Below are 9,901 nucleotides of genomic sequence, written 5' to 3'. Positions count from 1 at the left end.
CAGCCTTGTCCTCTGCAGGTTAGGACACATGGTCACAGCTGAACAAAACAAAAATCTGTTGGATAAATGTGCTTTGATTATATCAGATTTGATGCTTCACATTTGGAAACATGCTGGAATTCCCTGTTTATGTGCACCCCTTTAGCCTGATGTCGCTGTAGCGTACAACCCACTGGTGCAAATGCGTCTGTCTTATAATTTACGTTGTGCTCTGCTGACAGTCTCTGCAGGAAGCTCAGGGGCTCTGCTGTTAGCTTGCTGTTATCTATCTGACTGAGACATCTCTTGTTCCATCTCAGCGGCCACTGAAAGCTTCATTTCCCCACCTCTCACCGTCACAGCTCACTGTCTGCCGCAAGGACGCATTGGTTTGATAAAAGCCACTCTGCCACGCCACATATTACATCTCATTTCACTGACACTGGTTGCGCACCTATGCTGTGAGACCCAAGCCGACCTCACCCCTTGACCTCGAGAGAAATGAAAAGTGCAGCTGTGGATAATTGTAGACCACCTCCCTGTGCGCACACACACACACACACACACACACACACACACACACACACACACACACACACACACACACACACACACACTCACATTCACACCTCCCAAAGGCAGGAGGGGAAACATGCTGGAAGGTGTTGTTGCTAAAGGGAGCCGGGGCTTGTTCAGCACAATAAGCATGTGTCCATCCTGAGGAGAACAGGAATCCAATAGCGAGGTTTGCCCCAAGGATGATATCTCCGGTTTTATGGCCTGTTTATGTCTGTGTTTGCACAAACTTTGTAATGGAGGTCATAAAATGTGCATACTGCTTGAATGTACAGATTTTCTCACAGTGGGGACCTATTGCTGCTACAATGGAAAGAACAGTGAAGCTTGTACTTTCTGAATATTATATTTTATCTCATTTATTTTCATACATTAACAACACAATTGGCAAAATAATATAATTTATGACAGTGAGGCATTCATAGCTACATTTTCAAGTGATACATATAACTATTATATAAAAATCTGCCTTGCAACATTGTCATCCTTATGCCAACGTTAAATCTGTTTAATATGACGCAGTCTGCAGAGCTGGAGAGGCTGTAATGATGGCACTGACAGTTGTGTTTTATTACAGTCTGCTGGCTAACTCAGTGCATTGACAGCAATGCCATTTGAATATATCTAGTTGATCCAATCAGTCACATTTCATTGGCTTAGCCTGAATTGTTGCTGCTAGTGCAACATGTATTTCTCAATAACAGTCAGATATGTTTTTCCGCGGCTCAGTACTTTGGGTTGAATTTGGCTTCACAACAGGAGAACCTAACTTAATTGAATAAAACATGACAAATGAATGTATGCCGTGCCCATCAACATACAATACAGCTGGAGGTTATAGCTGCACCACATTGGTGGTCCTGCTATAACCTCCAGGTGCCACTTAACCTCATTAAAGAACAATGAAAAAAACTACCCATGCACACACACACACACATGGAATATTACCAAATATTTCACAAATTACTCACTCAAAGCTTAAAAAAGGCACTTTCTCGACAGCAGTATATCTTTATTACCTACTTACGCTTTAAGTGGCTCCATCACCTGACATTTAAATCTCGGTTACTGCACTGGCGCCACAGTGCTGGATTCATGAACCAATATGATCCAGCAGAGCCAAGACCCCTCTCAAGAAAACAAGTGTGAGCATTACAGACAATGGCCGCTGGGTCAATGAGGGGTGAGCAGAGAAAGTGAGTCCCAGGAGACGGAGCAAGAGGGTTTTTCGCCGCACCAAATAATGACAACTCGGGCAATATAACCCTGCCAATGTGTTGCGACGACAGTAACGATCGGTTGTGGCTCATTGTATCAGAGCCGACCCTTTTGACCTCTAGGTTGCCATGGAAACACACGGTCTCAATAGGAGTGAAAGCTGCTGATTGGTTGAGAATGACACCCATCACTTGGGGCAGATATTACTTATAGATAATGCAATCGTAAGCGTCCTCGCCCTCTTCTGCTCCCCATTGAGAGACAGTTTAACCACACCACCGGACTGGAGCAATGTTGTGACCTATGCATTGTTGTCGTGATAAATCGCACGATCAAATATACACGCAGAAGCATATTACACACTTTGGTGGTTTTGCTTCTTCCATAAATGAAAATTGACCGGGCCGTTTGTGCTGATGTTGGTAGAAAACCCCAGCAGTTTGTGCACGAAGCATCCTCCCCCCCCCCGCCACACCCTTCATCCCTCGAGGCTCACTGTGCATGAGAATACACGAGAGCCCGGCTTAAACCACCTCAGCAAAATATCTGACCAGCGACAGGACAGGACCGCTCATGTCCCTTGAGAGTGTTTCACTGTGTAGGTGTGTGAGAGAAAAGAAATTAAAGAAAGGAAACCGACAACGTGAATGAGGATGTTAATGGCAATGAAAAGAGAAAAAACAAGGGGGAAAATAGATATTAACAGTCAAATATATAAAGAAAAGCTTCCACATGCTGCCATAACAGCCTCCTATAGGGTCACCTTGTGTTCACAGATTGGACATCAATGTCCAGGGAAATATAGTCACAATCACAATGACCTACAGTCAATCAGTTGGCACGACATACATTCAGAAAGGAGACAAAAACAAACACCGAATAGATATAGAGGAGAAAATGAGCTGGCTGAAGTGAAGTTAAAGGTGAAATAAGAATTAAAACTGATGAAGGAAAAAGACTGGTGATGTTGTATTGTCAACAAAATTGCCAACAATTAATTGATGCTACTACAAGTACTGTCTGTGTTTGCACAGCTTACTCCTCTGTGCCATAGAGCTCCATTGTTGTCCGAAAATTAGAAACACACCAGCGAGCCACGCTGTTGCACTGGGGGACATGTCCCTTCATCACCGTGAACATGGGCAGTTTGAGTCAACCCCACTTACACCGTCACGATGCTGAAAATACTTATTTGAAATTCAAAGGTGTATTGATCCACAGCTAAAAATAACCCCCAAGAAATGCTTCATTACTCCCGTTGGAGTAACATTTTCTAAAAACTATACAGTGCCCAGCTGTTAATGGAATTTATTGAGTTTTCTTTAGTAAACAGATGTGACCCATTTTAAAAGATCTGGTTTGAGTCTTTTCATTAGTTTTCTTTCATGTGCAGTCTTATCCTTTAAGATATATAATTTAATGATTTTATCTCTGGCGTCTGAAAACACATGGAATGTATTAAAGTAATCTACATCATCTACACTTGCTGTCGGAAAGCTGAGGCACACAGTACAGAGATGCAGAGTGTGAGTAGAAATTTAAACAGCACAACGATCCAAAGTGGAGGCCAAGTTTGTATAATTTTGAAAAACTTAATTCAAATTCCTTGTGATGAACACAAATCAATTTTTTCTGATTTCAATTTCAAAATTTCCTCAAACTTATGATCTGCACATGTGTTGCATGACATGAACAGCGAGTCTCCTCTGAGTGCAAAATATACAAGACCAGCGAGTTAGAAGGGGTCTCACATTGTTGCGATGGCTACATCTCTTATTTTAATGCAGATCTCTCATTTCCTGTCTGTCACGGACCCGTCTTGATTAGAAAGGACTTAATCATTCCAAAACAAAAGCCTGGTGGAGACACAAAAAGGGAGGTTGTGGTGCTGGCTGTTGATATTGTTCTATCACACAGCTCTCGAAGGGAGGAAGTCCTCTGTCTGAGCTGCCAGGCCTGGCTGTTTTTTGGGCGGGGGGGGGGGGGGGTCCTGGGGATAAGAGACCGCCCTGTTATCTTTGTGAAAAAGGTCACACAGGTCTGGCGGAAGAAGCAAAAGCAACAACCATCTGTGTTTTCCACACACTCTGGTGCGTCCATCTAGAGCGAGGACAGCCGGGCTGAGTGAACACACACACATGCACACAGACATCACATCGCTCACTCATATCTGTGCATATCTGTGATGAAACATGCATTGTCACAAGAAGTTGGAAAGCCCCCAGATTTGTTTTCCCTCTTGTGATGTGTGCGTGGGAGTATCATTTTTTTTGAAGCGCACACAATTTATGCACATGCCATTGCTCACAATGAATGGTACTGATTTATCAGAGGACTTATGGTTTGTGCTGATATTGTGTGTTATTTTTTTTATTCATGTGACACCTCCAAGGACGATATTTCATTTTGCAACTGTCAAGTATCACAAAGGAATAACTGCTTTTTGCTCTACAGCGAATGCACTCCAGCATTATGACGGACACAGCCTTGTACATGGGTTTAAATCACACAGTTTCTTCTGTTGCACGTTGTTACATAAGTCATACAATATTGCTTACACCCACAGCTAGACTTGCGTGAGACTGTACAACAGCTCTGCCAGAGGCGTGTGTTTCACTAGCAGGAGTATCTGCATCCTTCCAGTCTCAAAACGCAGGAGTAAATTCTGGCTCCGGGCTTTTTTCGGGATCCTGTGCACAACCAGAGTGGCGGTAGTGGATCGCACACACACACTTGCTGTATGTACACTCATACAGTATGTACAGCACACACTTGCATGGACACACATACACCTTATGTTCAGAGCAGATTTCATGTGGGGATTGTGTGTTGTATTGCCACGTGGGACATGAGTGTTCGAGGCCATTAAAATGGTAAACACAAACTCACCGTGGAGATTGAGGAAATATATAATGCGGTAAAACCCTACAGAGACACAGACCACATTAACTCAATGGTCCCTCACTATGAAAAGCCTTGACGATGCTTGTTAATCTGTGACGCCAAAAACCCCAGTATATAATGTTTTGACTGTGCTATTGTGCTTTATTTGGAAAGGACATACAGTAAATGCTTCTTTTTTTTATAGGGCTCCTTGTGAGTTTTTATTTTGAATTAGTAAATCATTGTTTTTACAGTGCAGTTCGGAGGATTGTCTCTGCAGCAATAGAGAAAAAGAATAACACACTTCATCCGGTATCAGAGTCTGACCTACTCTCTTGGCTTCTGGCTAATTAACGGCAGTGTGACAGCTATTGTGCCTTAGCCGTGGCCTTTTACTGCTGAGCAATAATACTTTGTTTTTTGGTAATGGAGTAGCACCGCCACTTTATCTTAGGTCAGGTTCGAAGGCTAGACTTAACACAAACAGCTCTTCTGAAATTAGAAGTTAATGTGATCAAATGAGCCACTGATATACCTCTCAATCATTTTTAAAAAGTGCCTACACATGGGGAAAGTCCACATTGTGATGACTACAGCACTGTAACAATAACACGCCTCAGACATTTTTTAATGTAATATAATGCGTCTTTGTTATTCAAATGACAACAATGATACGAGCCAGTTTCATTGATTTGCTTTGGAGTTCTGAAGGCCCTGTGGGGAATTAAACCTGTAAGTGCTGACTTCCATGGTCCACCTGTTTACTGCAACGCTTTGTGTGTGTGTGTGTGTGTGTGTGTGTGTGTGCGTGTGTGCATGCAAAAGCAGTCACTGGGGGTTGGTGGGAGGGGATCCTGGCTTAATATTGTTGGGAGAGTGGAGTATACACTGCTGACAACAGGGTTTTCTTATTTCACTCAGGTTACACAAAACTATTTTTCTGCATGAAGACACTTGAGTTTCTTTGGCCCCAGCGGTTGATGTGGTTCTGTGTGATAATGCATTATCTATCTTATCGCAGTTCTTTGTAAACACAACCAAACTCCATTAATCCGAACATAAACTCTGCCTGTGCGGTTTTCTGACATTTTAATAAAGTCTGATGTCTATTGTCTATTGTCCTCTTATACACATATCCTATACTCCGAAGTCCCTTTATCAGAATCTAAAGCTCAGGGCTGTGGTCCCACCGCTAGGAATCAATAAAACATGTCAATAATGATTTGATCCGTTACAGCAGTCAAACGCTTTGCCATCCAATTACAAAGGTGTTTGGGTCACTTTAAAGAGTGAAAGCCTGATTGCCCTTGAGTATCACATAGATCAATACCTGAACTTATTATACTATAGCTAGTTTGCATAACGGCGTGATTAAGTGCCTTCTTTTCTTAGAAATATTTTCTCTGTTGCAAAGCCGCCACTGACATACATTAGAGAACACACTGTGCCACAATGGGGGCAAAACCCAAACCATGTGCTTTCCAGTAATCAGCAGCATTAAAGTGTGATGTCACATAGCTGTAGTCTCAGAGGGGAATAAAAACACTCAGCACATTCATTGAGTGCAGTGTCCAGTGGCTGGCAATGCAGGTGTTTATAGATTGTCTCAGCTCTGGGAACAAGTTGCTGACCCCTTTCCCTGATCCCTTTCCTGTTTGGCATTGTGTGTGCAGCCGAGTTGAGGGGAGATAGAGTCTGTTTGTCCCCTGCTACTATGGCATGTTTTTCCTAATGTCTCCATTCCCCTTTTCTCTCCCAGTCAAGTCATGTTCCAGGTGGGGTGACAGAGCACAGCATGCAGCTACAGGCGGTCCAGGAAATTTTGTGTCCTCCGTCCAAAAACATGTTTTGACCGTCTGTGCCACATCTGGAGGGATATTTACTCCTAAAGCCATTCTTTTCTGCAGCCACATGACACAATACTCTTGACAGGTTCTATTTGCGCACCCTGCAAAAGCAAAACATATTTTGCACAAATGAAACAAAAACAAAAAAGGTTGTATGTAGCAATTGTGAGTAGAATACTCTTGAGAGAGGCAATTTGGCACTGCCAAAAGTCCAGAGTGGAGCTATCTTTAGTCATCCAGTTCAAAAACAAAAGATTACTTTATGGCAGCTATAAATGTGCTACTACTGACACATTAGAAATGGTCTTGGCATCAACACTCCGTAATGGTGATTACGTGGGAGCAAAACAATTGACTCACAGTGATTTCATTGTTTTGGTGGTGTAGCATATTGCAAAATTCATGATTCAGCATCCTATCCACACAAATAAACAGCTTAATTACTGCAGCAAACACAATGGGCGCATCTTTAACAGAAATTATTTCATTTTTAATACCCTCTTTAGTGAGACGCTTAATAATTTAGAAATGGTATCATTATATTTAGCATTTAATGAGATACTGTAAAGATAACATGAGGTGATTATGACATGAACTCTCTCTAACTACCTCTTTGAGTCTGACAGAGCTCTGCACCTGCAGCAGGGCTTAATTCTTCCTGCACCAAACCATCTGGAGTGAGAATTTTGCCGTGTGTATAATGTATGGGCATGTACGCCGCTGCAGCAGCCAGGACCAGAGCCCCGTGGTGCTACAGCACAGCTGATTCTTCTGTTGAGCTTCTCTACATTTCAACTCTGCTGGAAAAATCCCCAAAGTCTGCTACATTGTTTGACCTTCAAGGTGTGGGTGTTTAACCAGTGTTGGGAGCTGACAAATGAAAGTCCCCAAAGTGGGAGACGATCAGCCCCCCCCCCCGTGTTGCACAAGGTGCCTCTGCCCTTGAAAGCCCACATTGAGTCCCAGACTAAAGCTGGTCAAGGTTTGTCTTGTTCCTCGAACCATCAGGTTCTGCACAGCACCAGTCAATCAGCTCTGTGAGAGGTTACCTAAGGGGTTAACGCCGCCAACCTTTCCCATCTGTTGCTAAGGAAGTGTTGCCTGTTGTGCAGGAAACAGGGAGAGCGGTTTCCTGTTATGAAGAGAGGTTTTTAAAGGCTTGCATTCATTCAATCATGCAACAGATGCCGGGCCAGGAAGCCCTGCCAATAGCAAAAGCTTTGGTGTCCTAGAGAAATTGTATTTGGAAACTGCTTTTAGGAACCTTTCTATGCACTGTTCTGGTTCAGGACATAATAGCATAGCAAAACAGGCTGGAGAAAACGCTGAGGAGAATATATGCTTGATTTCTGATACATACTCTATGATCCTCTCTACATGTGTTCCAGTCCTTCCAAGCATAAAGATGTGATCTAAAAAAGCAGATTTAAAGCTGGCCATCATCACAATGAAACACGGGCTTATAGTCTCATATTTTTAGTCCAAATCTCTCACACTGAGTGGATTTGGTGTCAAACCGTTCCACCTCTAATATGGCACAGCACCGTTGCCCCACATCTGTAGAGCAGTGTCCTGAAACGGAACATGACCAGATGTGAATATACAATATCCCAGATGTAATGATGTGCATTGAGCGACACATATAGAGAGTGGGTTTGGTTCGCGCTCCGTGCTGTAGGCTGGTCCTGCCTCAGGAAGCGCCAAGCAGCACCTCCCGTTTCCACACAAGAGCGCACCAGTTTACTGCAGCATCAGCACTGGAGATGATGCACGCCGGCTGAAAGCTCCGCTGCAACTCTGCGAACAACGGACGTCTTCCACGAGTAGACTTTCACTGGAGAAAACAAACAACATGATCCGAAAATCTTTCTTTACCGCTTGATTTTCCCGCAATGTGTTTGTATCTGGATTAAGTTTCCACGTCATTTCGAGCGACGCGGTCGGTGTGGGGAAACATGAGGATAACTGTCGGTTCCCGTGGATGATGATGCCCCATAATGAACACAGGTTGGGTTTTTTTTTTTTTATATTTAATGCTCATGTTAAGAGTCCGGAAAGCAAACTTTAAAATGTTTTCACAGCACACAAAGTGAGACAGCGCGAGTGTGTGTGCAGGTGTGTTTTTGTGTAATTCTTGAAATTGGTTGATCCTGTCTGAACACTGTTTATTTTCCACCTATTTCACATACAAATTGATATCCAATGCATCTTGATGCAGCCTGTTGTATTAGTTAGGCTACGCCATAGGTAAAGATACATTTTCATGGAAATGATGGTGCATGGTTTTTACCATAACAACAATGCAAATGTGATGAATTCTATACACAGAAATTTGGTGTGAGTTTAAATCCATAGCACTGGATAAAGTTGCTTTCCGTGGAAGACTCCACTGGGGAAATCTGTTCTAGAATTAGTAATAGGGTTAGAGCTAGGATTATAATCCATGTTTGTGAAATTAGACAGAGAAGGTCACCTGTCTTGCAAGTGCAGTGTCCTGTGAATTTATTAAGTGAAAATATAGTTTAAAATAGTTCTCTTGTTTGTGATTTCTGTCAAAGGAAACATTTATTTTGAAAACAATGTCTCATTTTTGTTCTACAGCCTTGTCACATTGTATTTTAGACGGGCATGTTCAGACTTAACGGGTGACATTTCATGATGAGACAGGGTCTGAAATCATATCCTGTGAGTTTGGCACAGCCAAGGTCCCAGTGTCTATCTCTTCCTTTGTTTTCAAACATTTGTTTTAATTTAATTATTGTTGCATAATTCATATCCTGTTGTTTGCAGTTGGGTGCTTTGTCAGAGCGGGACCCTTGTTTTCTCTTCCAGTTGTATTGTTCTTTGACGCACTCAAAGGACCTTTTCAGAAAAAAAGTGTGTGTGCCTATGTGCATGTGTGTGTGTGTGTGTGTGTGTGTGTGTGTGCTGCAGTAGGAGTATGTTTCATGAGAATCAGGGAAGAATGACGAGAAGGAAGTCCATTTGTGTTGTGAAAATCTGTACTCCTAGAGAGGTTCATGGAAGAGGGATGGGGGGCCATGGCGTTAATGTCCTCCCCCCATGGACATCCTGCGCGGAGTCCAAGGAGGCTCTGCCGGAGCAGCTAATGAACTTGGGAATCTTAAAAGAAAGAGCGCGATGACAGTAATAGAGAAAAAATATGTATAATTGTGGGCGGAAAGCTATATGGCAAAGAAGGGCAGTTTCATCAAAAGCTCATATTAGACTGAGAGAGAGAGAGAGAGAGAGACCATGACAGGGAGAGAGGGAGAAACACTCAGAGATAGCCAGAGTGCACACAGGGTTTAATAGGATGTGCGTCAGGGCAGGTACTAAATAACAGGAAGAGACAAGGGGTGTACACACTTTATTAAGTATGGGGTGTGTTTCATGAC

This window comes from Anarhichas minor, unplaced genomic scaffold, assembly GCF_050575085.1.
Source record: "Anarhichas minor isolate MPS153535 unplaced genomic scaffold, ASM5057508v1 ptg000021l, whole genome shotgun sequence".
Taxonomy (NCBI): Eukaryota; Metazoa; Chordata; class Actinopteri; order Perciformes; family Anarhichadidae; genus Anarhichas; species Anarhichas minor.
This window is presented reverse-complemented; position numbering follows the sequence as displayed.